General features: G+C 44.1%; 1 protein-coding gene across 4 annotated transcripts in view; it reads right to left on the bottom strand.

The window, feature by feature from the left end:
- Positions 1–5,444, bottom strand: part of JAK2 (Janus kinase 2) — a 140,365-nt gene extending 134,921 nt beyond the window's left edge. Inside the window, exon 1 of one of the 4 annotated variants that reach the window (XM_005296794.5) lies at positions 5,302–5,444. The gene's annotated coding sequence lies outside the window, so the exon portion shown is untranslated. Of the gene's footprint in view, positions 1–2,351; positions 2,370–5,047 lie in introns of those variants that run through there. The other 3 variants (XM_024103351.3, XM_005296793.5, XM_065550424.1) reach the window with 3 other exon arrangements.
- Positions 5,445–6,000: the final 556 nt, after the last annotated feature.

Genomic DNA, 6,000 nt, shown 5'->3' on the forward strand with positions numbered 1-6,000 from the left:
TCCCTACAATGCTGGAAACCGAAACAGTGGCAAGGTAGTAGTGCATGAGAAATACAAAGTGAAACTTACGGTAAACAAAGTGAAAGTGACCAGTCTATTTCACTGACCCAAATTAATGCAGAACAAAAATTAAAAACATACTGCACACAATTTAAACTAGAATTTTTAAAGATTATCTTAGTTTCCATATTTAGGGTATCAAATTTAGACCAAGTAAAATGGTGTTAAGTTATTTTTATTTTGCCAGTGCCCCTTTAAAATATAGAGACTGAATAAATTAAAAACCTACAAACATTTCTAGCTCAGATTTGTTTAGCCTGTTTCTGAACAATAATTGTACTACACAACAGTCATCTCTCAAACTGCTCTCTAACCCAAAATAATGTTCTTCAATAATCCTTTAAAGAAATCATAATCTGCTATGTTGTCTTTTAGGGTAGTAAAGTCTACAGCAATCTACGGGCCGGGCTGGTTTGTGTACCTGCTGCGTCCACAGGTTCGGCCGATCACGGCTCCCAGTTCGCTGCTCCAGGCCAATGGGAGCTGCTGGAAGCAGTGGCCAGTATGTCCCTCGGCCCGCACGTCCCTCGGCCCGCGCCGCTTCCAGCAGCTCCCATTGGCCTGGAGCAGCAAACCGCGGCCACTGGGAGCCGCGATCGGCCGAACCTGCGAACGTGGCAAGTAAACAAACCGACCTGGCCCGCCAGAGGCTTTCCCTGCACAAGCAGCGGAACAAGTTTGGGAACCACTGGTCTACAGATATGATCCTTCAAAAACATATGCATGTGAATAACTTTACTCATGTCCCATTGAGTTCACAGGTATAAATATTTGCACAACTCAGTTCCAATGATCGGTCAATAGCACACTGGACTGGGACCCAGGAGACCTGGCTTCTATTCCTGGCTCTGCATTGGTCTGCTGGATAACCTTGGGCAAGTCACTTCACCACCCCGTGCCTCAGTTTCCCTCACCTGTAAAATAAGGATTACGCTACTGACCTCCTTGTAAAGCACTTTGAAATCTACTAATGAAAGACACTATATAAGAGCTAGATTATATTATTGCTTCAATACTAGGAAAACTGGCTGAAACAATAATTAGAAATAGAATGATAAAACATTTAGATGGACACAATATGATACGGACAAACCAGCACATCACCTGTGAAAGGATATCTTGCCTCTAAAAGCTACTAGAATTCTTTAACATTTCAACAAAATAGTGGATAAAGGAGAACTAGCTGAAATAATTTAATTGGATTTTCAAAAAAAATCTTTAACAAAATCTCACACCAGAGACTCTTAAGGTAACTGAGTAGTTATGGGAGTGAGAAACAAAGTACAGTACTGTCATGGATTAGAAACTGCAAACTTTATGCATGTGTGTAAATGTTTACAAGATTGGGACCTAAATGATCAGTTTTCAGCATAGCAAAAGGTTAACAGTACGGTGGTCCAATGTCCTGGACTGGGCAGGTGTTGTTTAAGACACTTTTCAGTGGTCTGGGAAAAGGGTGAACAGTGAAGTGGCAAAAATTGCAGATGACAATAATTTAAGTAAAGACTAGAAAAGACCACTCTAATAAAGCCAGGCAAATGAGCAGCACAATGGCAGATGAAATTATTTCTTCTAGTGTGAATTACTGTGTATTTGTTGGCATAGAATTTTAACTATTCATCCATACTGCTTGGTTCTAAATTAACTGTAAACACTCAGGCGAAAGATCTAGACAACAGGGTGGGCAGCTCTATGAAAAACTGTTTACCCTTTTTCCAGACTACTGGAATGCTGAACAGAAGGGGAAATTTTGTATAACAGAGATAAACAGTCTAACCACTGTGGCATTACACAGCTCACTGCACTGAGACATGCAAAGCAGAAAACAAAGTGTCAGGCTGTATAAAGAATGGAACTGAAAATAATACTGAAAATATAACATTGGTATACCCTCATCTGGAATACTGTTTCATCCCATCTCCAAAAAATAGAAAGCAGAAATAGAAGGGCATCAGAAACTAGCAACAAAAATGATTAGAGGTATGAACAGGCATTGAAGACTGTTTAGCTTAGAGAGCAGACCATGATAGAGTACAACAAAATAATAAGAAGGTAAACTCCTTCTCTCTCAGTACAAAGAACACTCCATGAAACTGAAAAACACCACATTTAAAACCAATGATTTTTTTTTTAATTTTTTTAAAACACAGTGAATAATTATTCTGTGTAACTCACTGCCACAAGATCATTGCTGCCAAGAGCTTAGTAGGATATTAAAAGAACTAGACATGTATAGATTTAAAAGAACATCTAGATAGGATAAAAAAATTATAAGGGACATAAATACTCACACTTCAGTGCATAAACCAACCACCAACTGACAAGTTTGGAAGAAATTTCTCTTATGGGAAAGTTATTCCATAATTGTCTACTACAGAGTTACTGCGCCTTCCTTTGAAGCATCTGGTACTGCAGAATGTCAAGTGAAAGGGCACTAGTCTAGACAGACAACTAGTTTAATGTGGCATAGCAACTCCTAGGTTCCTGTGTAGTGCCACAGTGTTTAGACTGTTCATCTGTTATACACCATTTCCCCTCATGTTCGGCATTGCATAACTAGACAAGTTCAATATGGAGGGGTGGGGAGAATCACCTTTCTTTTCAGCATCAGCCAGGTGCTGCCCATTGCAAGCAACAGGTTGTCAGACTTAACAAACGGTCTGGTCCTGTATGGTAACTCCCATTTGCCTTAATGATGAAGGACACAAGATGCTCTGTGGAATGTTATACCATCCAGCAAAATGCTGTTATTTTACATTTATCTAATAAAATACACATACTAAAAATCTTCAGATGCACAGTAGTGTCTTTTTGTAAGTCTCAGTATTTTTATTTGCTTTAGTTTTACTTTTAAAGTTTCCGAAGATACAAATACACTTTATGAAATAATCTGCAAAATGCCATGCCCAAATATTTGAAAAAATTAAATTATAGAAAGAACTAGAGAAGTTACCAGTATGTGTCAACCAATGACTCTAATGGGAGAAATACAAACATGATCCTGAATTGAAACCCTGAGCCAAATCCTACTTGTCTTACACAGATGAATAGCCTCACTGGCCCTGATCCTGTGCTGAGAACCATAGGGTGGAACCCTCCACCCACAGTCCACTGAAATCAGCGCAGATATAATCATAAAAACATGAATGTTTCTTTTTAGTTACATGAATATATATTGTAAAAATGTCATATGCCCCCAGGCTGAGATATAAAGTTTAGAGAATAATAGAGAAAATCTGAATCCAGTTCTGTAACTATCCTCACTGATACTGACAAATGAGTAAAGAAACAGTACAGCTGCTAGCACAAGTACCTAGCTTCCTTTTCGTCATACTCTGTGGTTGTGCATAACAGTGTTTTTCCACCTCGTTTGAAAGCAGCTATTCCACAGAGCATATTTCAACTCCTACATTATTCTATCCACCGCTCTTCTAATGACAGCAAGTAAGGAGGAGGAGCCAGAGCAACGGCATTAGCCTCCTTTCATTTTCCCTTTTACTGCCCTACACAATAATCTGATGTATCTCTCAAGAATGCTAACCCATCTATTGCAACTTCGTAAGCTTCCTGCTGATTAAAATTTCCCCTCCCAAACACTACTTCCCTATATTCTGTTATTGGTATTTGCAAAAAATGAAAAAGCCCTGCAAACAGTTAAGCAATAAAATCCCTTCCCACTCCTTCTCTGGGGAGAGCCACAAGCTGTTGACTAGCGTCATTATTCCTTCATACTCTTACTAGTGAGGTTCTTTACTGTGTAATTGTCCATTACAGAGGTTTTAGACCTTCCTCTGAATCAACTGGTACCGATCATCACAAGAAACAGGATAGACTATTTGTTCTGATCCATTATGGCAATGCTTGTATCCTTCCTGGTCCTCACAACACCATCCCATTATCCAAAGAAGGGGAGAAAAGAGAAGAGAGGGCAGTGCCTAAGTCAGACACCGCAGCATCACACATATTGCAATTACCAAGCAGATGGGGCAGGAAAAGAAGCCGGTCAATGTCATCTGTCAGAATCTGCCCCTTTCCTCTCTCTATAGAGCCACCTCTCTCTCCCTACTTTTCCTAATATATAAAATATATTTATATTTGTAACACACGCAGGCAATACATGCATTAAATCTGATGGTTGAGAGTGGGAATGGAGAAAGCTTGGCACAACCCTCAAGACGTCAGAAAACTTACCGATCACTCAACAGCTAATCTATTCAAAACCAATTATGAAACCAGCGTCGCCAACACAATTTTCTCAGACTCCAGTTATTCTTCAATGTTCCTCTCTCTGCTCAGCAAACCACAAAGAAAGGCCCATTGTGACAGCTAATAGTTTACTAAATATGAGGGGCAGGGCAATCCATTTCCCTTTACAAACAGAGAGAAGAAGAGATTACTACTTAATCATTTTGGTTTGCCAATTAGACACCTCAGTAATACACGACTGCACATAAAAGGTATCTTCCTCTCCCCGAAACACACCTCTCCTGATAATAAAAATTATTAATCCATAAACCCATGTCTGATAGAACTATATGCTTCCAAAGTAAGCTATTTACAAAAAAAGCAGACCAGCCAAATGAAGATTTAAATACCTCCACATTAAGCTCCAACCAAATTATTTCCATTTAAAGTCCAATATTTATATTTCATTAGCCTCCCTGAAGAGCATTAGGCAGAAAGAGGAAGGCAGGTCTCTACATATGTTAGACAATGATAAGTATCTCACACAAAGGTACATCATGTATTTGTTGGGTGTATTATTTATGCACAGGACAGAGATTCAGGCGAACTACATACACACGATCCGAAAAAGAGAAAAGGCCTTTCCTGCTTAGTAGAAACATTTTTCACCTCTCTCCCCCACTCCGCAACTAAAGCCCAAACCAAACAGCTGCAATTACAAAAGGGGATAAAAAATCCCCCCCCTTTTCTTTTTTAAAGACCTCTTTCCCGAACCATGTAAAAACCACACACAGGCACCTACAGATTTTATGTATGTTACTTCTTTGGATGTACAACACACACACACGCCTGTTTGGAGCGGGGCTTCTGACTCGCCGCAAGAAGTTCGCTGTCACGATGCACAACTGCACTCACGCTCACGCCCCCGCTGCCTCTCCTTCCCCCGCTGCTCCCCGAGCTCCTTCCTGCGGGACGTCGGACGGGCTGCGCTGTGGCAGGGGGATAGAAAGCCGTGTCCCTGCGATGCCTGGGTGCGCCGCGCCGCTGGCTACTCACCCCGAGGCGCCCGGCTCCCTCCGCGCGAGCCGCAGGGGGAAGCGGCGCCCCTGGGGCTGGCCGGCCGCTCTGCGCTGCGGGACCCTGGCGCGGGCTCGGGGGCCGGCTCGCGGCGCTGGGCTCAACAGGCCTGTGCCCAGGGGCCCCGGCGAGTCACCGGCGCGTCATCACGTAGAGGCTGGGGAAGAAGCAGGCTCCCGCGGAGGGAGGAGCCAAGAACGAGGCTCTCCCCCTCCCGCCGCCACACATCCACCCACAGCCGGGCGGGCCCCGCGGACTCCCCGCGCCCGAGCTGGGGTGGGGACCAGAGCCCGCGGCAGGGAGGCTAAGGGGGCCCCTGGAGCAGAGGGCTCTGTGGGGCGCACCCCGCCCAGGAGAGGCGATGGGGACCCCCGGGAAGACGCCTATGTGGGTGGGAGAGGAGAGGCTCTCCCAGAGCAAAGGGGAGGTGGCCGGAGGTGCTGCCCACGGGGCACTGAGGGAGGGAGAATGTGTCTCCTGCAGGGGCAGGCTTTGCTCGGCCAATTTTCTAATTGCACAAAACCCAATATCCTTGGCCAGCCCCCTGCCCCGCCCCTTTTCTGAGGCCCCGCCCTCCACTCACTCCAGCTTCCCCCACCCCCTTTGCTCTGCCCCACCCTCACTCACTTTTACTGGGCTGGGGCAGGGGGTTGGGGTGAGGGCTCCAGGCTGGTGCCA

The sequence above is a fragment of the Chrysemys picta genome, chromosome 6, assembly GCF_011386835.1.
Source record: "Chrysemys picta bellii isolate R12L10 chromosome 6, ASM1138683v2, whole genome shotgun sequence".
Taxonomy (NCBI): Eukaryota; Metazoa; Chordata; order Testudines; family Emydidae; genus Chrysemys; species Chrysemys picta.